Source organism: Solanum stenotomum, chromosome 6, assembly GCF_019186545.1.
Source record: "Solanum stenotomum isolate F172 chromosome 6, ASM1918654v1, whole genome shotgun sequence".
Classification (NCBI taxonomy): Eukaryota; Viridiplantae; Streptophyta; class Magnoliopsida; order Solanales; family Solanaceae; genus Solanum; species Solanum stenotomum.
Window position 1 is genome coordinate 9,703,332 of NC_064287.1, and position 23,897 is coordinate 9,727,228.

The 23,897-nt window shown below is 42.9% G+C and overlaps 1 pseudogene; it reads left to right on the top strand.

Annotated features, from left to right (window-relative positions):
- Positions 1–12,691: 12,691 nt before the first annotated feature.
- Positions 12,692–23,257, top strand: LOC125868470 (uncharacterized; annotated as a pseudogene).
- The last annotated feature ends 640 nt before the right edge of the window (positions 23,258–23,897 follow it).

The window sequence follows — 23,897 nt, forward strand, 5'->3', positions numbered from 1 at the left end:
TACACAAATATCCTGATGAAAGGAGAAAAGTTCAAGAACGGGAAGTACAGATAAAGAAAAACGAGAAGAAAAAATTCATACCTGGCATAATCTATCAAAGTGGACAGATACTTCTTTGGTTTCAGATGGAGGAACCGCCCATGAAGGAAGAACCGACATTGATTCCAAAGAGATCCCAATGGCCGCGGGAGGAGAATGAAATTTGTCGGGTTACTTTCCAAATTGGAGAGCTATTGTTGACTAAAGGGGAAAGTTAATTTGTTAGGGGTGGGTAGGTGAGAGTTTATCCTTTTTTTGTTGTGCTTTGAAGAGTTGGGACACTGGCCTTGTAATGAGTCCAGATTTTAATTGAATAAAATGTGTTTTAAATAAATAAAAAAAGAGTCAAACCCCTCCCGTCAAGCTAAGCCAGCGGTGAACATTTTATATCAGTGACTCCCTTAGTCTTGGAATTAGACACCTCTACAGCTGTCTGCACCATCGCCTCCTCGTGGTCCTCTAAATCATCATACACCGATGCATTTCTTGTACCAAGCTCCTCCTCATCAGTCTCGGGAGCCTCTGACTCGACATCATCATTAGCCATAGCAACATCTCCGGTCGTAGTAGCCAGAGGGATCTCAGGAATGGATGGAAACTCAGTGCTCGGGACTCGGGAAGGTCCATCGTTCTAAATAACATAGTAAGATTCATGGATTTCAGCGCATCCCCATCACGCGTCATCCCAACAATTTCAAACTTCAAGGCTGTCACATCCTCAGACTCACCCTTACCTTGCTCATAGGCCTCCACTCTAACAGTGATAGTATCAAAAGCTAAGACATATACATCAATCAGTTTTCGGTGTTCTCTCAACTCAGCCTGATATGAGCTAAGGCAGCAACAATGGCCCTCTCAATTTTCCTAGGTACAATAGCCTCTACTCGGGAGGCNATTCGTGGATTTCAGCGCATCCCCATCACGCCTCATCCCAACAATTTCAAACTTCAAGGCTGTCACATCCTCAGACTCACCCTTACCCTGCTCATAGGCCTCCACTCTAACAGTGAGAGTATCAAAAGCTAAGACATATACATCAATCAGTTTTCGGTGTTCTCTCAACTCAGCCTGATATGAGCTAAGGCAGCAACAATGGCCCTCTCAATTTTCCTAGGTACAATAGCCTCTACTCGGGAGGCACATACATCAGCAGATTGGGCTAGGTGGCCCATCTTGAAACACATAGGCTGGGTCAAAGGGGGTTGGAAAGCAGCAACAGTAGAAGAACTAGGAGCAGCAGAAGGGGCAGCAGTCGAAGTAGGATGTGCAATAGTCGAGGTGCCAGGGGTACTTGAAGGCTTATCGACCTGAGTAGAAGGGACTGTGTCCGTTGGTAACATCTCCACATCAACCACCGGGGAAGTGTCCACTGGTGCAGCTCTCCTCATCTCGGCCTCATCTCTAGTATACTCAGCCTCTATCCTCCGGATGCTAGTAGAGGAAGTAGGAGTCAGTTCCACATCCATCTTCTATATCAATGGCACCCGAGAACGTCTGCACAACTCCGTGATCAACACCGGAAATGACAGAGAAGTCTGACTTTTCTTGGCCTTTATGGCCATCTCCTACTCAATAATCAAGCCGAGATTTAGTCTATCTCGATCCATGATACAGCCTAGCAATACAACCTTATGATGCATGAGTATAGACTCATTCTATAATGGTATCAAGGTACTGATACACCTGAACCACTATCTGACAGCCATGTTGAGATCCTTCTTCTCTATTGGGACACTCGCCTCAATCTATGGTGGTGTGATGTCTTATATCAATAGATCTAACCAACCCTTCAAGTCATCGAGGGTCTTCTTCTGTATTTGATCCACCAAGACATGGATTATATTCATCATGCACCCAAGCACCACATTGATGTCGGTGCTACTTCATTTAACTTTCCAGCCCGCACCACTACATGGTCCACCGGTGTGAATACTCTCTCCTTCTTCTTCCTCTTGGGCACTAGCTTTCCGTACTCCACATAAAATTCCTGAACCCAAGAAGGAATGTAGGAGCCTCGGGCTTAGTGAAAATCTTAAACTTGTGGAACTTGATAGTGTTCTACACCTCCGGGTACCTCTCTACTACTCTATCTGTAGCTTATCGTTTCTCTTCCAGAATGGTCCTTAGCCCGACAACTTTCAATCTATTCAGTGATCAAGGTGGGGCTGCATGAACTGGTAGCACCGGAGGTACCTGCTCTATTGAATATTCTGGAGGTGGAGGAGGAGTAGGAGGCACTGGGACCTGGATGGATCATGTAATGACTTAGAGCGTAGCTTCGCTTTCCTCATTTGTAGAGTATGATTGTCCTCTGGCTCAGACACACAGACTGGAGATCTATCCCCCAAGTTGCCCTCACTTTTTCACTTTTAAGTATTGAGGTGGATGGTATAGATGCCCATGCTGTCGGAATTCTCCTCAGCCGGACTTTACTGTACAGGCTCTTTTCCCTTGCGTTTCTCCCCTATTGGAGAAAGTTTTGCTTGTGTGGCTCGGGAGGGTGAAACACCCTCGTTGATACCTCTTACTTGGGCGTGCTTGCGGGGTGGTTGATATTTTCCTAGTACCTTTGGTCTGGCCATACCTGCAAAAATAACATCAAATCAATCACTACGTTAGAAATAGTTCAAGAAATTATCAAAGTTTAAAAATGTGTAGGAAGACTCACCGAGTCACCGAACCCACTTGGCGAGCCTGACTTGTTCCAGACTAAAAATTCACAGAATTCAGCACAAGTTGGTGATGTCCTGGGTCTTTTGGCGAATCGCCGACACCATTCGGTTAACTAAAAGTAGATCGCCGAATGTTACATAATGGTTTCCAAAAATTAGGCTAAAAAGGGTGATCTAAAGGACATTCGGCGAGTCGTCGAGTGAACTTGGTGAGCTTAGGCATATCACCGAATGTTACATAATCAATTCAACAAATATGGAGAATAAAAAGGTGATCTAAGAATCATTGGGCGAACCACTGAATCATTCGGTGAGCTTGATTAAGCTCGCCAAAAGGTCATTCGTGTCAGGTTTTGACCCCGACCTCCAATTTCTAACCCACAGCCCACGAGATTTAAATTAAACACCTATTCTACACAATTAAGCCTAGAACCATAACACTAATGACCTCGGGGTACTCAATCTTCCCCCGATTTGTCCAAAATTGCCCATTAACGTCTTTTTCCCTTAAGAATGACATCACCCACTCTATCATTGGGCAAAGTCAATCAATCAGTGCAATTTGGGAAACTCAGACTTCACCCACACCAGACTTAACAAATTAACAACTCAACCCACAATTTAAATCATTTACCCACATGGGATACAATAGTTATAGGCCAAAATATGCATAAACAAAGTACAAGAAGGGAACACACTAACAACGATCATTCAAACAACTAAGATTACTCAAATAATTCAACAGGGAATACGATCATGCATTTGGAAACTACTATAATGTTAAAGGCAGTGTTTGAATAACCAACCTCAAGAGCAGACAAATGAACGCTAGTCGATTGAGTAAACAAACAATCAACACATAAATTCCCTCTGAGCAGTTAATCCCCACACGAAAATAACAAGTACAAAGATCTAAAATATAGTTGTGAAAGTGCAAAGGTCGGAAAATATGAAATGAGGGAAGTTTTTGAATTTAAAAATGGTTCAGGCCTTTATAACCGTTCAGTTCGCGCGCAAGTTGGCGACACCCACTTTTGTCGCCGACTATTCGGCGATGCACCGAATGGCTCTTTTGTCCATTGAGTTTTACAGAACACCAGCCTTTTGAATGGTCCATATGGTGGTCTAGATCTGGTTTGCCAACCTGTTCGGCGAGTCGCCAATTAGTACCTGAGGTCGCCTAATTGCTCCCTTCTTAAAAATTCAAATTTCCAACCTGCGAATCTAACACCCGTTATTCAAACAACAATAATAAAAGCTAAAGACTTGGGTTTCCTCCCAAGAAGTGCTTTATTTAACGTCGTGACATGATAAGATATGCTTGCACAATTTATTCTTTGAGTATCACTCGGTAATCCTCTTTTTGGCATTGGGTTTAAATGAGTCGAGATTTGACCCATTTGTGCTTCTTGTTGCTTAATCTATATCGAGTGTGAAGTAACTGGTTTATTCAGAGTTGAGATGTTATTTGTCATTTATTTTAGCACTTTGTCCGACCCTTCTACTTTGTTGAGAATGCGCGCAAGCCAATCTTCGGTGCAGAAATTTTTAGGATTAGCCCTTTGCTCTTTTGGCTTTTGACTCTCATGGTGTCACAACCCGATTTCTTGAATCATGATGGCTTCTACTATACCCTACCAGTAGGTAAGCCAACCCCTAACCCAGAACATCAAGCAATGAGCGTAAGGGTAGAAACTAGCGAAAAAAATAAACTAAACAAGGACAACAAGGCGGAAGCAAACCAAAATAAATATATACAGAAATCCATCCCAGAACCTGGAAGTCACTAGTACAAAACTATCTAATAAAGAATACAAGTCCCAAAAGTGGACCATAACAAAACGTGTCTCAAAAGCAACAAGACTAGCTAAACAAAAGGAGACAGAACAAACCCAAAATGCCAAGTACTCGCCCTCGTCTCCGAGTCACAGCTGCAAAAGAAGGCTGGAACTAATCACCGCTGGTAACTGGTATTGGGACCTGCATCACGAAATAGATGTAGAGCGTAGCATGAGTACCAAAACAACAGGTACTCAGTAGGCATCACAAACTGACTGAGCAAAAAGGGTAAAAACAATAAGAAATGATAGAATCTAGACACAGAAAGGTCAAAAGGATATGAAAAGAAAGCACACGAGCATACCAGAAACAAACTAAGTACAACTAAACTAAACCTAACTGGACCTCGTAAGCCCAGAAGGTACACTCGTGCCAAGTTTAAGTAAAACCTGAACGGACCCCCATAAGCCCGACAGGTACATAGAAAAGCTAAGTCTACTGAGAAAGAAGAAAACCGAGCTCCTAGCCCAAAGTAACCAAGATAACCCATCAGACTCCATCCAGTCAGCAGTGCACTCCCAGCCCAGCTAGAAAAAGTGACCCTAGGGGGCACCCAACTAAACAGTCCACTCCCAGCCCAGCTAGAAAGAGGGACCCGTGAGTGAGGTAGATATCGCGAGTCGTCCTACCATGCAGTCAGCTCCCAACCCAGCTAGAAAGAGAAACCCGGGGACACCCAGCCAGTAGCACACTCCCAGCCCAGCTAGAAAGAGAGGCCCGAGGGCGATCACCAAAATCACCGAGTCTACCCAGCCAGCGATACTCTCCCAGCCCAGCTAGAAAGTACGATCCCGGAGGTGATGGTATCTCCAATAGGATCCAATCCAACAACAGCCACCATGGAACACCGTCCACTCTAAGAAATCACAGAAAAGGCTCCAAGCCTATACTATCTCAATCCCACGCCTCTAGTGATGCATCGAACCTTCGAGAATGCATTGAAACTGCCAAATTAGAGGGAGAAGATACAGAAGTGTAGCAAGCAGCGATAACGCCTAATCTAAGACTCAACTATCAGACTCAAGTCTACTACTCCAGTCTACAAGGAGCTAAGTCATTCGAACAACGTCGACAGGAAGTTAACGCTATCCAGCCCACACAGGTCATAAGTCTAAGGCAATGCTAGCCTAAGCTAGACTAAGGACATTATGCATACGGTTAAGGCTGAACAAACATACAACACATAGCATACAAGCATACAATAGCATTTAGCACATAAGCATCCAACTCTACTAAATCTGTTAACATGATACTACACTCGAAATATGGCCAATCGCTCATAACAGGAGGCATCTAATCAAAGTAAAGTATCAAACTGGTACCCACCCTAATTCACTCCAATCGACATGCTTTTACATAATTAAGCTCAATCTAATAGAAAGGAATTCGTAGCCTACCTTAAGGCTGACCGCGCGCACTTCAAATCACTTTGCCGAAGCTTTTCTTTTCCGAACGACCTTGAATGTTGCCACTCTATCAAATATAGGATCAAAATGTTAGTACGGTCGTTTAGACACCAAAATCACAACAAACGGAGACGGGTCAATTTTGGAGTTAAAATGGGAATCATGGGATCCGCACCGAACTGTCTAAATTTCACTCCGTCAAGAGACCCTAAACAGTACCCCGAACTTGTGTTCCAAAATGTAACACAATTTGAGGCTCAAAACGTAGCAAAAACCAACAAGCAAGAAAACCGCAGTTTAATCAACTTAATAGAAAATATGCAACAGTCTAAACTCAAAATCTACAAGGTTCTAATGATGCTCAGCACTCCTTGAACACTCTACGACAAAGCCACGACAATTCCCAACACGTGGGAATTCAAATCACCCAAAACCGAGCTAAAATGAGTGAGATATGACCAAAACAAGAATGCCAAAAATAAAAGCTCAAAAAAGGGTACAATAGTCAGGTTTGTCATGAAATTACCTTGAACTATGCACACCCGACAACTTTCAAACACTCTACAGCGAAGCCACCGAAAATACGAAGCTTCCGTACTGTGAATCGCCTAATTCTGTTGAGAGATGAGAGAGTTATGATGGTTTTAAGTTTGAAAAATGGTTGTTGATAAATCTGCATTTATAGCAGAATTTTCTGTAATAACTTTCCAAAAACTTGAAACTCCGATGGGGTGCTCCGATATCATTCGGAACCCCGTGCACGCAAACGAGATATACAACCATACCAAATTCAATATTGCGGAGTCAATGGCACAATCAAAATTTCCATACGAGGTCATATTGATAAAAAGTTGGTCCCACACCCAAATGCCATTTTAAGTAATAAACACAAAAGGGCTCGAAAAAATATCGAAAACCTCGGGACACAAAAGAAGGGTCAATATAGACCAAACTTGATATTCCGAAGCTAACCGCACTGACAGAATTCTCATCCAAGCGCGTTTATTCAGAGTGTTGACTAAAGTCAAACTTAGGCTTAAACTTAAAGTTAAAACGCCTAATCGCACTGACTCACACTGAAAACCTTGGGAGTCATACCAACCATGCTACTAGCCTAAAATGACCCATACGAAGCTGATGGAATCGTTAGAATTGGATTTTGATGTCATCTTCTTGAACTTTTAATCGAAAATGATCGTTCAAGGTTTATAAGCTCCAAAAACACTAAAACTCGCACAAAAGCCAAACGAACGACCATGTGACCGAACTGTCACTTCAAGAAAGCAAGTCATAAATGACTTGAGGTCACTACAGAAATGCTCCAAACGACACACAAAAGGCAAAACACAGAAATGACCACGAGGGTCATTACAATATCCACTACTAAAAAGGACTTTTATCCGCTAAGGTTCAAGAAGTACCTGAAGGATCAAACAATCCGGGAAGCTGCTCTCGCATCTCCTGCTCAGTGTCCCAGGTAGCATTTATTTTTGTTGGGGGTGGGGTAAATGGATTGTGAGTGATAGGGTGAAGTCTGAGTAACCCAAAACTTATAAATCCTCTCTTGGGGTTTTCTTGCCTGTGTTCTTTTCCCCCAAGAGACTGTTTAATTTCTTTTGAACTGACATGTGTTAGGATAGTATGTATAGAAACATGAACAAGAATGAAACATGATGGCTTTTGAAAAATATACCTGTCCAAATTTAAACAAAGAAAACTACTAAATGGAAAACAGAAACATATTGTTGGCTAGATTGTACATATTGGGTTGCCTCCCAAACAACGTTTGATTTAACGTCGCAGCACGACGCAAGTTTCTTGCTTACTTAGACTTCAGAAAGATTGTAGGCCTCAATCACCTCTTGCACAGTTTCAGCATTTCCTAGATAGATCTTGATCCTTTTCCCATTTACCATAAACTTAGTTCCTTCATTATTCTCAAGCTCAACCGCTCCATGGGGGAGCACTTTTGTGAGCAAAAATGGCCCAGTCCATTTGGACTTGAGTTTACCTGGAAATAAGCGCAACCTAGAGTTGAATAGAAGCATAAGATCACCAACCACAAATTCTCGCTTTTCAATTCTTTGATCATGATACCGCTTCATCTTCTCTTTGTACAAGGCTGAACTTTCGTAAGCTTTTAGGTGAAACTCATCAAACAAATTCAAGTAATTTATCTTTGATTCGATGCGGCGCCCCAATCCAAATTTAGTTTCTTCATTGCCCACATCGCCTTATGCTCTAGCTCTACCGGTAAATGACAAGACTTCCCATATACAAGTTGGTAAGGAGACATAGAGTAATAAAAAATAGAGAGATCTACAAAACCTAAAGTCACATCCATGGTTGAAAAAATTAAAGGAAAGAAGGTAAAACAGTAGGAGGACAAAAATAGGGCAGAAAGAGATTGAAAGCCAATTATAATGTCAAGGAGGGCAGAAACTTACTAAGAAGTACCCAAATGTACCACACCTGACCCTGAGCCTACGTTACAAGCCAAGAAAGTCCTAGTGTGATCCTAGAGTCTAATGTGGGGCGTCTAAGCAGTGAAAATAAGGGCAAGCCTATGGTATTGAGCACTAACTGTACTTGAAGTTGTTTCTGAGAGTGAGTGTTGAATGAATCCTTGTACTCAAAGCCGTAAGTCATTGTGTGAAAGAAAAGGGATTTTGTGTGAAGTAAGGACACTAGTTACATTTTCGAAAAGTTGGTACTTTGGTGATAGTAAAATAGTTTAATAACTAAGCCAAACATCGATTATGATATCTAATATGAGGTAAATGTAAGGGTTAGTAAAGTACACACATGTAGCCGGACCAAGGTGCGGGGTGAAATTCTCTATATGCCAGACCAAGGATTTAGAGATACCTAACTTATCACTTTGCATGTAATACACTAAGAAATGATTGCTATTATTAGGATTACTACGTTATGAGCTAGTGGGGAACACAGATACCCTAGTTATTTCCCTCATCTTGATAACAACCCAAAACTGACTTTTGATTATTGATTATTTATTGAATTCTTACAATTTGTTCTACAAAACCCCCATTTTTTTATTACTTGTTTCTGGAAGTAATTTGACTAATTGAATATAATTGTTGGTTAAATCATGCGTTAGGATAGTATGTATAGAAGCATGAACAAGAATGAAGTATGATGACTTATGAAAAATATACCCGTCCAAATTTTGACTTGTGTGTTAGAAGTGGTAGGCTATGACAAGTTGAATATGTTGGCTCTAAGTATGACAGGATAATGAATCAACCTATTGGCGCGACTTGAGATGAAACTTGAACTAGGTAATTTGATAATCTGATAATGAAACTATGTGCCAAGTGTGTGTGAGAATAGTTTATTGGTCAAACAATTTTTGTGCAAAATTTAGAACTTGCCCAGTTAGTCCTGCTAAGACAATTCACTCTAGAAACTAGGAGGTGATCATAGGCCCTTGTAATGTCAAGGGAAAGAAGGTAAAACGGTAGGAGGAAAAAAATAGGGTAGAAAGAGGTTGAAAGCCAATTGTAATGTCAAGGATGGTAGAAAGTTACTAAGAAGTACCCAAATGTACCACACCTGACCTTGAGCCTACGTTATAAGCCAAAAAAAGTCATATAGTGATCCTAGAGTCTAATGTAGGGCATCTAAGCAGTGAAAATAAGGGCAAGCCTATAGTATTGAGCACTAACTGTACTTGAAGTTGTTTCTGAGAGTGAGTGTTGAATGAATCCTTGTACTCAAAGTCCTAAGTCATTGTGTGAAATAAAAGGGATTTCGTTTGAAGTAAGAGCACTAGTTGCATTTTCAGAAAGTTGGTATTTTGGTGATAGTAAAACAGTGTATGTTGTGTATTGGTTGGTCGATCATTGTCATAGTTTGATCCGCATGAATTAGCTTGTCGAGTCTAAGAGAACAAATTTTGCACCCGGAAAGTCAGTGGGATAGAGAGCCATATGATTGCTTGTGCTTAAAATTCTTGCTTCTATACAAGTGTCGTTTAGAGTCTTAGTGTGTCGCTAGAGGACAAACAACGAATTTAAGTTGAGGGTGTTGATATACCGTGAGTTTACGGTATTTCTAATACATTTCACTTACAAGTTGTGTGTGTCTAGGGTTTTATTTGTATTAGTTTTCATGTGTTTTTATCATATTTTGCAGGAAAGATGTTCAGGCGCGGAATTAAAGAGACAGCTGACAGAATTGCAGAAAAGGGCATCTACGGAGGGCATCTATGGACCGTAGATCCATTGACGCTCCATAGATGGTAGTCGTAGATCAGCAGCTAAGGCATGGAAGGCAAATCAGGGAAATCTGACCAAGTGTGGAACCACGGTACCCATTGACGGTCCGTAGATTGATCTACGGACCGTACTGTTGATCCGTAGATTGATATTGTGAGGGTTCCAGTACCTGATTTTTGAAGATTCAAAGTGTGGAGCTACGGAAGGGGATTGACGGACCGTAGATCGATCTACGGTCCATACTGCAGTTTCGTCGTTTGCTTCAGAGAAGCTGATTTTTGGAAGTTGAAATATTTTCTAAGTCCTGGCTAACGGAAGGGACTCACGGACCGTACATCCATTGACGGTCCGTGAGTCAGTCTCGTGGAATGAAGACGCGTGCCTGTAACAAACTTTCCTTATTTTGTTTCCCTTTTAATTTAGGACTTGTTTTCTATAAATGGGGCATGTAACCTCATTTTTGGGGGTTAGACATTATTATTCTATTCTAGTTCTTGACTTGGGAGGTTAACTTGCAACTTTAGAAATTATTAATTTCCTTAGATCGTTTTGAAGATTTTGGAGTTGCAATTCAAGTTGAATTTCTGGGTTTGTTACTCTTGTTACGTAAGTTTATCATTCTTCCATCTAAAACAATGAATTGTAGTCATATGATTATGGATAACTAAACTCCACAACTAGGGTTGTGGGAACCATGAGCAATTAACAAAGTATGAATAGTAAATAAGCAATTCTTGAATAGTGTGGTGCATGCATTGATAATTCTTTCGTTTAGAAGTCTTTCTAGCGGTTGCAAACGTTAGAACTCGCCTTGTTGCTACTTGCCGGACCAAGGAGGTAATCAACAAGAAAAGAATTATCAACATATATTTAGTGTGATACTATCTAATAGGCTAGTGTCGATTGGTGTAAAATAATAACTAAGCCAAACATTGATTACGATGTCTAATATGAGGTAGAGGTAAGGGTTAGTAAAGTACACACGTAGCTGGACCAAGGTGCGGGGTGAAATTCTCTAGATGCCGGACCAAGGATTTAGAGATACCTAACCTATTACTTTGCATGTAATATACTAAGAAATGATTGCTATTATTAGGATTACTGCGTTATGAGCTTGTGGGGAACACGGATACCCTAGTTATTTCACTCATCTTGATGACAACCCAAAACTGACTTTTGATTACTGATTATTTATTGAATTCTTACAATTTGTTCTACAAAACCCCTCTTTTTTATTACTTGTTTCTGGAAGTAATTTGACTAATTGAATATAATTGTTGGTTAAAGTAAAGTCTAAACCATTTTCCTCGTGGGATCGACCCGAACCTACAAGTTGAGTTCTTTACTTGATAACAATCGCTTATGCTTCTTTAGGGAGGTGTAATTTGAGCGTGTCAGTGTCTAGGGAGAGAAATATTTGGGAGAGTCTTTTTTTTTTTTTGTAATTTTGGAAGAATTAAGTGAATGGGCTAATTTGGGTGTTGAAAATACTTATATAGGGGTCTTAGGGAAGGGTAAAATGATGTAGTATAGGAACTAATTAATTTGGACAAGACCTAACTACCCCTGAATTAACTGTCAGCTACCCACCGACCTTCCACTTAGGGACCCAGTCGACAGACCGTGGTCTGACCCACGACCCATCCTGGTGACCGTTGATGGTTATGAGAGACTTGGGATTTGGCCCATGGAACCACGGGCCCTAACCATGGATCGTGGTATGATCAACGGTTCGTTGGTCAGGCCGTGGTTCTGGCCTTTCTTGTATTCCAAGAGGATCCCATCCACGGACCACATCTACGGTCCATGGTCCCTTCCATGGGCCGTGGGTCGCCGGCATGGGTTGCACCTGCAACTTCTGGAAATTTTATTTTATTACCCTTTTTCGGATACTGTGTGTTACAATATCTCCCCCTTGGGACCATTCGTCCTCGAATGCGATTCAAACTAGTTCTAAAAGATTAGGGGAGGAACAAACAACCCAACCTAAAATGCAATTCATATAAATGTACATAACCAATGAGGAACTATGGACTCCGAGCTAGAATGTTCTCGAAACATCATAAGAGGGGTGAAACTAAGTGTAACAGCCCATCATGCATATATACAGGGAGGAAACATCAACTCTAAGCTAAACATACTCAATGCATCATAAAGAAGTAGGAACTACATCTAGCAACCCAATATTAATTTTTACAATTACTCATGTTCAAGGAGGAACTACCTTTTCCAAGATAAAAGCATGCTCAACACAATCTCATGGGGCTCATATACTATTGTTCTAAAAAAGCATAGCTAAAGCATGTTAATCAACTCATCTCATGAAGTCTATATGTAACTCATACTTGATATACCGTGAGTTTACGGTATTTCTAATACATTTCACTTACAAGTTGTGTGTGTCTAGGGCCTATTTATATTGGTTTTTATGTGTTTTTATCATGTCTTGCAGGAAAGGTGTTCAGGCGCGGAAGTATAGAGACAACTGAAAGAAATGAGAAACAAGGCATTTACGGAGGTGATCTACGGACCGTAGGTCCATTCACGGTCCGTAGGTGATGACCGTAGATCAGCAGGCATGGTATTGAGGACAAATCAGGGAAATCTGACCAAGTGTGGAACCACGGTGCCCATTGACGGTCCGTAGATTGATCTACGGACCGTACTGTTGATCCGTAGAGTGATACTGCGAGGGTTCCAGTACCTGATTTTTGAAGATTCTAAGTATGGAGCTACCGAGGGGATTGACGGGTCGTAGGTCGATCTACAGTCCGTACTGCTGGTCCATCGTTTGCTTCAGAGAAGCTGAAATATTTTCTAAGTCCCGATTGACGGAAGGGACTTACGGACCGTGGATCCATCGACGGTCCGTAAGTCGGTCTTGTGGATTGAAGACGCGTACCTGAACAAAACTTTCCTTAATTTGTTTCCTTTTTTATTTAGGATTTGTTTTCTATAAATAGGACATGTAAACCTCGTTTTTGGGGGTTAGACACTATTATTCTAGTTTTACTTTGTAACTTTGGAGATTAATTTGCAACTCTAGCAATTATTGATTTCTAAGTTCGTTTTGAAGATTTTGGCTTTACAATTCAAGTTAAATTTCTGGGTTTATCATTCTCTTTACGTAAGTTCATGATTTCTTCATCTACAATTATGAATTGTGTTCTTGCCAATATGAGTAACTAAATCCACAATTAGGGTTGTGGGAACCATGAGCGATTAACAAAGTATGAATAGTAAATAAGCAATTCTTGACTAGTATTTTGCATGCATTGATAATTCTTTCGTTTAGAAGTCTTTTTAACGGTGGCCAACGTTAGAACTCGCCTTGTTACTACTTGCCGGACCAAGGAGGTAATTAACAAGAAAAGAATTATCAACATAGATTTAGTGTGATACTATCTAATAGGCTAGTGTCGATTGGTGCGAAGTAATAACTAAGCCAAACATCGATTATGATGTCTAATATGAGGTAAAGGTAAGGGTTAGTAAATTATACACACGTAGCCGGACCAAGGTGCGGGGTGAAATTCTCTAGATGCCGGACCAAGGATTTAGAGATACCTAACTTATCACTTTGCATGTAATACACTAGAAAAGGATTGCTATTACTAGGATTACTGCGTTATGAGATTATGGGGAACACGTGTACCCTAGTTATTTCTCTTATCTTGATAACAACCAAAGTTGAATTTAATTATTGATTACAATATTAAGTCTTACTATTTGTTTTACACAAGCACAACCCCCCTTTTTATTACCTGTTTCTGGAAATAATTTGACTAATCGAATATAATTGTTGGTTAAAAGTAAAGTCTAAACCATTTTCCTCGTGGGATCGATCCCAACCTACAAGTTGGGTTCTTTACTTGATAACGATCGCTTATGCTTCTGAAAGGAGGTGTAATTTGAGCGTATCAAATTTTGGCGCCGCTGCCGGGGAATCTGGCTTTTAGATTTAGTTTTAACTACAATATTGAACGTTAGTCAAATATTTCCTAATTTTATTTTTTTTCTTTGTTTTTGTCTCTCTCAGGTTCAGACTCTAGTGTATGCCAAGTACACGGAGCCAAGGCGAACCACTTACTCCGTACGATCCAGAGTTGAACAGAACTTTGCGAAGAATGAACAATCAAGGATTTCTAGTTCATCCTATCGGAGGAAATCTAGATGAAGCAGTTGAGTTACAGCAGCCAAGAGTAGTTGGTGGGGAAAACCGGGGTCTAGCTGAAAATCAATTGGGAGATGCAATGAGAGTGCATGGTCCACCAGGCCCACAACACCATGACAACTATCGGGGCAACGTCGACATAGCAGATTCCGATGGACCCATCGTCCTACCTCCTCTACCTCCAGGGCACACATTTGTGGTGACTAGTAGTTTGATGCAGATGCTTACAGCAAGAGGCTTATTTTCAGGATCGCCATCGGAGGATCCACATGCTCACTTAGCCAAGCTCAGGGTGGTTTGCAAAAGTTGTGTAGGCAGACCAGACTTGGATATGAACGTCATTGGGTTACGAGTGTTCCCTCTGTCACTGACAGGCGATGCTGCAGTATGGTTCACTGAGCTTCCTTATAACTCAATTTTCACATGGGACCAACTAGCAGAGGTATTTAAAGCAAAGTACTATCCAGTATCTAAGAAGCTCAATCACAAAGATCGGGTCAACAATTTTGTGGCATTACCTGGAGAGTCTGTGAGTAGCTCGTGGGACAGATTCACTGCTTTCGTAAGAAGTGTCCCAAATCACCGTATTGATGATGAGTCACTGAAGGAATATTTCTATCGAGGACAGGATGATAACAATAAAGCAGTACTTGACACTATTGCTGGAGGTTCATATGGTGATTGTACATACGCACAGATTGCTGAAAAATTGGAGAGGATCTCTCGCAACAATAAAGCGTGGAGCACTAGAAGGTCAGATACTGGGAGAAACACATTTGCTGTTCATAATGCTACTGTTAACTCTGCAGATGATATTCGTGAGGAGATGGCTCAGATGAGGACAGAGTTGGGGTTGGTATTGAAGCATGTGAGTGGAGGAGCAGAAAAGGTAAATGCTGTAAATTACTTAACTAGAACTCCACCACCAGTTGAGGAGTGTTACTATGAAGAGGACACTTATGCGGTGAATGATCAGACGGGGGGTTTCCGACCAAACGCCCAAGGATCCAACACGGAAAATTGGCGCCAAGGTCAAGGGAACCAAGGTCGGAACTATGGAAATTACAACCGAGAGGGTCACTATGTCCGAGATGGGAACTTCAATCGCGACAACAACTACAACAGGAACAACTATGGCAACAGAAACGATCGGGTTGGACCCTATGTTCCCCCTCAAAATCGGGAATCTGGTGCTAGGGAAGTTGGAGGTAATATGACGCGTATTGAAGATATGCTGCAGAAGATGATGAGAAGGTTTGATGCCACTGATGAGAATGTGAAGGAGATGAGAAACGACTTATCTGGTATTGGTCAAAAGGTTGATGCCCATGCAGTGTCAATAAAGCATCTAGAGCAGCAGATGACGCAGTTGTCTACTACAGTGAACCCGCGTCAACCTGGCACTCTTCCTAGCAACACCATCCAGAATCCGAAGAATGATGGGCATTGTATGGCAATTACCACTCGAGGAGGCAAGCAAACCGTAGATCCACCTATGCCGTCTATGGTAGAAGTTGAGAATAGAAAAGAAGATGATGTGGTGAAAGTTAGAGAGGAGTCAGAGGTTGTGACAGAACAAGAAGTGGAGGTACCTCAGAAAGTGGTTCCCATACCTAGACCTCCACCACCTTTTCCTCAAAGGTTAGTGAAGAAGACTGAAGATGGGAAATATCGCAGGTTTATCACTATGTTGAAGCAGCTTTCTATCAATGTCCCTTTGATAGAAGCCTTGGAGCAAATGCCTGGATATGCAAAATTCATGAAAGATATGGTGACAAAGAAAAGGTCTGTGAGTTTTGAAGATGATGATAGATTGCAGCATTGTAGTGCTATTGCTACAAGATCTCTGGTGCAGAAGAAGGAAGACCCTGGTGCTTTCACGATCCCATGTACTATAGGGTTATTACACTTTGCTAAGGCATTGTGTGATCTTGGTGCTAGCATCAACCTCATGCCTTTATCTATTTACAAGAAGTTGGGTCTAGGGGATCCAAAGCCCACTGCAATGCGGTTACTGATGGCTGATCGGACTGTGAAGAGGCCCATAGGTGTGCTCCATGATGTGCTAGTGAAAGTAGAGTCTTTCATCTTTCCGGCGGATTTTGTGATCCTTGACTGTGAGGTTGATTTTGAGGTTCCCATCATCCTTGGGAGACCATTTCTTGCCACAGGGCGTGCGTTGGTTGATATGGAAAAGGGACAGATGAAGTTCAGACTGAACAATGAAGAAGCAACTTTCAATATCTGTAGATCCATGAAGCAGAATGGTGAGCTACAAACAGTATCTGCTATAACTTACAGAGTGGAGAGTGGGTCAGAAGTGCAAATTGAAGAGCGATTAGGTGTTGAGGCACTAGCAGCAGTCATGATGAATTTTGGTAGTGATGGTATTGAAGAATATGACGAGTTGGTAGCCGCACTTGATAAGTGTGAATACCGCTCCAAACCAAAGAAGTATGAGCTAGACATGAAGAATCGCGAGTCCCCACCCACAAGACCATCAATTGTGGAGGCACCGAAATTGGAGCTTAAAGCTCTACCACCACACTTGAGGTATGTATATTTAGGCGAAGAGAATACTTTGCCGGTCATCATTGCAGCAGATTTGAATGCAAGGCAAGTAGAGTGTTTGGTGACTGTATTAAAGAAGTTCAAGCGAGCGATTGGGTGGACTATTGCAGATATTATTGGGATTCCCCCCGGTATCTGTTCTCACAAAATCCAACTCATACCAGATCATAAACCCAGTGTTGAGCACCAGAGAAGATTAAATCCACCGATGCAAGAGGTAGTCAAAAAGGAGATCATCAAATGGCTGGATGCGGGAGTTATTTATCCCATCTCAGATAGTAATTGGGTGTGTCCTGTGCAATGTGTACCTAAAAAAGGTGGTATGACTGTGGTTCCAAATGAAAGAAATGAGCTTGTTCCAATGAGGCCTGTCACTGGATGGAGGGTTTGCATGGATTACCGGAAGTTGAATGCGTGGACCGAGAAAGACCACTTCCCTATGCCATTCATGGATCAGATGTTAGATAGACTTGCAGGCAAGGGTTGGTATTGTTTTCTTGATGGGTATTCGGGCTACAATCAAATTTCTATAGCTCCAGAAGACCAAGAGAAGACCACCTTCACTTGCCCATATGGAACTTTTGCGTTCAAACGAATGCCCTTCGGATTGTGCAATGCTCCAGCGACCTTCCAGAGATGTATGATGTCGATATTTTCTGATATGGTGGAGGACACTATTGAGGTGTTCATGGATGATTTTTCAGTGGTAGGTGATTCGTTTGATCACTGTCTAAAACATCTGGCCGAGGTGCTCAAAAGATGTGAAGACTGCAACTTGGTGCTGAATTGGGAGAAATGTCATTTCATGGTAAAAGAAGGTATAGTGTTGGGTCATCGAATTTCAGAGAAAGGTATTGAGGTTGATAGAGCTAAAGTCGAGGTAATAGAAAAGCTTCCACCACCTATCTCTGTAAAAGGTGTTAGAAGTTTTCTTGGGCATGCAGGTTTTTATAGGAGATTCATCAAAGATTTCTCAAAAATTGCACATCCCTTGTGCAAACTGCTCGAGAAGGAGAATAAGTTCTGCTTTGATGATGCTTGTCTTAGAGCATTTGGAGAGTTGAAGGAAAAGTTGGTTACAACACCTATCATTATTTCACCAGATTGGGAACAACCGTTTGAGGTAATGTGTGATGCGAGTGGAGTGGCGCTTGGTGTAGTATTGGGTCAAAGGCGTGAGAAAATTCTTCACCCTATTTACTATGCTAGCAAAGCTCTGAATGTGGCCCAGAAGAATTATACAGTGACCGAACAAGAACTTCTTGCGGTGGTTTTTGCATTCGAAAAATTTCGTTCCTACTTGCTTGGTACTAAGGTCATCGTGCATACTGACCATTCTGCATTGAGGTATTTGATGGCGAAAAAGGATGCAAAACCACGATTGATTAGATGGGTATTGTTGCTGCAAGAGTTTGATTTTGTGGTAAAAGATAGAAAGGGAACCGAAAATCAAGTTGCCGACCACTTGTCCAGATTAGAGGAGGAGGCCATGCTAAAGCTTGGAGATAGGGCTGAAATTAATGATGCTTTTCCAGATGAACAGGTATTGGCTGCTTCTAATGATTTGATTCCTTGGTTCGCAGACTTTGCTAATTATTTGGCAAGCGATATTGTGCCACCCGATTTGTCTTTTCACCAAAGGAAAAAGTTTATGCATGATGTGAAGAAATTCTTTTGGGATGAACCTTATTTGTATCGTAGTTGTGCTGATGGGATTATTCGTCGCTGTGTGCCTGAGGTTGAGATGTTGAGTGTACTTGAAGCATGCCATTCATCGCCCGTTGGTGGGCATCATAGTGGTATTCGGACTGCACATAAGATTTTGCAGTGTGGATACTATTGGCCTACCATCCACCAAGATGCTCATGATTTCGCCAAGTCTTGTGATCGTTGCCAAAGAGATGGAGGGATTTCAAAGAGGCAAGAGCTCCCTATGAATCCTATACTGGTGATCGAATTGTTTGATGTATGGGGCATTGATTTTATGGGTCCATTTGTGAGTTCATATGGGATGAAGTATATTCTTGTTGCGGTTGATTATGTATCGAAGTGGGTGGAAGCAGTAGCGCTCTCCAACAACGAAGGTAAAAGTGTCACCGCATTCTTGAAAAAGAATATCTTCTCCAGATTTGGTACACCGAGGGCTATTATTAGCGATGGAGGCTCTCACTTTTGTAATAAGTTGTTCAAGGCACTACTTGAGAAATATGGTGTCCGTCACAATGTAGCCACTCCTTATCATCCACAGACTAGCGGGCAAGTTGAAGTGTCCAACAGAGAAATCAAACAGATATTGGCGAAGACTGTGAACGCCAATCGAACGGATTGGTCAAGGAAGCTTGATGATGCTCTATGGGCATATCGCACTGCATACAAGACCCCCATAGGTATGTCTCCTTACCAACTTGTATATGGGAAGTCTTGTCATTTACCAGTAGAGCTAGAGCACAAGGCTATGTGGGCAATGAAGAAGTTAAATTTGGATTAAAGGATGAATGACTTGAATGTGCTTGATGAGTTTCTCCTAAAAGCTTATGAAAGTTCAGCCTTATACAAAGAGAAGATGAAGAGGTATCATGCTCAAAGAATTGAAAAGCGAGAATTTGTGGTTGGTGATCTTGTGCTGCTATTCAACTCTAGGTTGCGCCTATTTCCAGGCAAATTCAAGTCCAAGTGGACCGGGCCATTTTTGCTCACAAAAGTTCTCTCGCACGGAGCAGTTGAGCTTGAAAAGAAGAATGGAACAAGGTTTGTGGTGAACGGGCAAAGGATAAAGATCTACCTGGGAAATGCTGAAACTGTGCAAGAAGTGATTGAGGCCTGCAATCTTGATGAAGTCTGAGTAAACAAGACACCTGCGTCGTGCCGCGACGTTAAATCAAGCGCTGCTTGGGAGGCAACCCAAGATGTACAATCTAGCCAACGATAGGGTTCTGTTTTCCATTTAGTAGTTTAGCTTTCTTTGATTACTTGCGTCTTTGTATCAATGTAGGTAGGTGCTTCAGTGTTTTAGTTCTTAGTGTTGCCTAGAAGTAATATAGGGTCCGTGTCTAAAAAGTGTCCAGAAAATGTAAAAAAATAATAGCCTATTGGTTGCTACATGTGCAGGTACACCACACAATAAATCTGCAGAAAATGGTCTGGTGCAGAGGTCTACGGATCCCATCGACGGTCCGTCGATTGATCCACGGACCGTCAATGGTATCCGTAGATCCCAAGTAAGTTCCTAAATTTGTCCAAGTATAATAGTGATCTACAGCCCCGATCTACGGACCGTAGATCGACTCACGGACCGTAGACGGGGTCTCGTGAGTCCAAACCCTAAAGTTGTTTGACCCAACCCGGACCCCCATTACTTAAAAGCCCCCATGTTTCAAACCATTTCCCTTTCCTCCATTACTCCCAAAACCATTTCACCCACTCTTTAAACTCCCTAAATCACTCCATAACTACCACATAATATCCTCCCTTCCATAAATTCCCAAAATCCTTTCCATACCAAAAACAACCCATCCCATAATCTAACAAAAAAGGTCCGGTGTTTGGTCAGTAACGAAGAGGTGACTCATTGGTCTTGCTAAGCATAGTATCATCACGCAATCACCCCACTCCTTGTTGCTTGTAAGGTAATAGACTTTCCCTTCACTTTGAATTTCGATTTATAGATTGAATATAGAGAGTCGGGAGTTGGGTCTTGACCTTGGCCAATTGTAGATGAAAGTGCGTGATAAAATTGAATATTACAATGCCCTTGGAACGATAGATAATGATTGTATAGCATTAGTGTATATGATCGTAAAAACTATACGCTAGTTTTGACTTAGGGTTCCACATTTAGTCTAAATTGTTGGGTCTAATAATCGGTCGAAATCTTAAGAATGACGAACTAGCATAATTTAAATTTATAAATGCATGATGAGGTTGTGTTAATGTTGAAAACAAAGGCCAAAAATGTATGATACCTGGCACCGATGGCTTCCACGATACCCCATCTACGGACCGTAGATGGGGTTCGTAATTGGATGCACCTGAAAAATTTCACCAAGTGTGAAACCACAGAGGTGGACTACAGTCCGTAGGTCCATCTACGAACCGTTTTGCACTTCCGTGGTTTCAATCTGCGACCTATATGTCAGGCCCCCTGATCCACGAAAAAGATCCACGGACCGTAGTTCAGTCTACGGACCATAGGTCTCCTCCGTGAATGACCACTGTAGCATCTGTCAAATTTTTTTGTGTGAACTTAGTTGAGGGTCTCTACCAATTCTAAAAGTTTCTTTTGCTGCATATGGTTAGTTTTGGCACTAATATCGTTCCCGCAAGTACGATGACACCCAATAAGATGGTCACTTACTCAAAACAGGACAAGTCCAAATCTATTGCCCCTAGTTTCCGGTTAATTGATGAGGACACTGACAACGACTCTGACCCTGAATATGTGCCTCACAACCCTAGGGCTTCTCGCGCTGCACCCAGAAGCATCCCCCGGAAGGTGCTCCCCGACGTAGTCTCTGTCTCCCAGTCTGATGAGGAGCACACATTGATCGGGTCACCAACTAGGGCTGCTTCCAGTTCAGAGGGACCTATGTCTGGGTCCGAGTCTGCCCATTCCTCAGGCTCCCAGTCTGCCCACTCTTCACAATCAGAGTCTATCCATGCTACAGGGTCCAATGCCAAATCATCCACAGGGTCTGGAGAGAATGACCAAGCAGCCTCGTCTGACGAGGCAACTAGCTCAGAGTCCATACCTGCACCATGGAATGATGACCCCACTCCTGTAGCCGGCGAGCTGAATAGGTGGTGTGTAGAAGGTCAATGACAAATCTATCGGGATGCTGAGATGGTTAATGACAAACAAAAGATGGCCCGACTAATTCAAGAGGAGCGCCGATTCCTCATGGGGAGCTTGGATACTGTTCCAGTTATTCACCTGCTGTTCAAACTTCACAAGTATGACTGGATGGCTCGAGACCCAGGGACGTATAGCGAGGAGATTGTCCGGGAGTTCTATGCTTGCTATGCTGCAACTATTCGCGGGTCCATTTCCAAGCGGTCAAAGCCACTAGCTCAGGCTCCGCTCACTTCCACCTTGGTTCGAGGGTGTCCGGTGGACATATCACCCGCCACCATTAGCCTTTTTCTCTATGGTCCTACCACGGGCCACTCTTGGTCTCCTAACACTTCAGAGTTTGATTACCGCTGAGATATCGTGCGGAGTGGCACTTTTTGGAGAAATGCTGAGCAGCGAGAGGCTGTGATACTATGACTGGCCAGGTACATTGGTGCGGATGGCGAGCGGGCGGAATGGGTCACTGCTTTTCGGTTGGGCATCCAAAAGGCCACGTTAAATTTTGTGGCCAAGTTCTTCTGGCTGCTGGTGCGTAACAGAGTGTCACCTACAAAAGCTGACAATCAAGTCACTTGGGACAAAGCGGTGATGGTTGCAGCATTGGTAACAGGAGTAGAGATCGACTTTGCCCGCATACTGCTGGCAGAGATTCACGAGAGAGCTTTCAGGACCTCCACTACTTACCCCTTCCCATGTATGATTTTTCATTTGTGCAGGGACTCTGGAGTGCCGATCTGGCATTGTGACAGGTTAGTCCACCCTACAGGGGCATTGGATATCGGCCTTANGTGATGGTTGCAGCATTGGTAACAGGAGTAGAGATCGACTTTGCCCGCATACTGCTGGCAGAGATTCACGAGAGAGCTTTCAGGACCTCCACTACTTACCCCTTCCCATGTATGATTTTTCATTTGTGCAGGGACTCTGGAGTGCCGATCTGGCATTGTGACAGGTTAGTCCACCCTACAGGGGCATTGGATATCGGCCTTATTCGAGATGAGGCAAATGTGGCAGCACCTCGTAAAGAGCCCCAGATCGAGGTACCTCCCTTGGGTTTCGATCTTGCAGACACTGTGGGGCAGGCACAGGGCAGTGACCCCATTATCCCAGACCACACCGACACTGTCCCAGGCTCCTCTTCTCAGGCAGCTAGTATTGCTCCTAGCTCTTCCCGGTCCACACCATAGTTAGGAGCGACGGTTGTCCCGATGGCCAGAGTACAGAAGTTAGAGGCGCAGATGGCCACACTGCTGCATCACATCCAGCCGTGGATGCAAAAGTTGATTGCCGAGTCCGAGGCTAGAATGGAGCGCAGGATGGAGAGGATGATGGACCAAAAGGTCCAGGCTGTTAATAAGTGCCTTGATGCCTTTGAGTTGTGAGTCCTCGAGTGATCAACTCCGGGCATAGAGCTATCTTCTTTGCAGGCTGACTTAGCCAGCCTCCGGACTGACGTTGATGCCCTTCTTGCTGCACCTTCAGTTGAGACTCAGGCTGCTCCCACTGCACTGGCTGATGAGACAGTGCTAGAGGCTCTATTTAGTGGGACCGTCGAGGAGGGGCTTGCACTGACACAAGCCAAGGGCAAGCGGCACCGCTCTCATCGCACGGAGGAAGAGAAAGCTCAGAAAAGACAGCGTCAGCAGGAAAAGGAGGCTAGGAGGGCTTCTATTACAGACGAAGAGTTGTGCCAGCAGAGGGTGCGTGAGAGAGCTGCAGGGGCATCAAGCTCTGCCCCAGTTGCAGAGGATCAGCCTATTTTGAGAGGCGTTGCGAGCACCACTGATGGTGCGGAGCGTTTGATAGAGAGCACTACTGAGGGTGCTAGGATTGCTGAGGTGGGCACTACTGAGGGTGCCCCATTGATGTTCCAGCGGGTTCCAGGAAACTGGACCCCCCTACTTGTTGATGAGTCGCCGGCGTTTTGCGCCACAGGTTTGCTTCACCCAAATCCATTTTCTTTTACTGTTTCTATATGCATTGTGGACAATTGCATCTATTTTTGTTGGGGGTGGGGTAAATGGATTGTGAGTGATAGGGTGAAGTCTGAATAACCCAACTCATGAATCCTCTCTTGGGGTTTTCTTGCCTGTGTTCTTTTCCCCC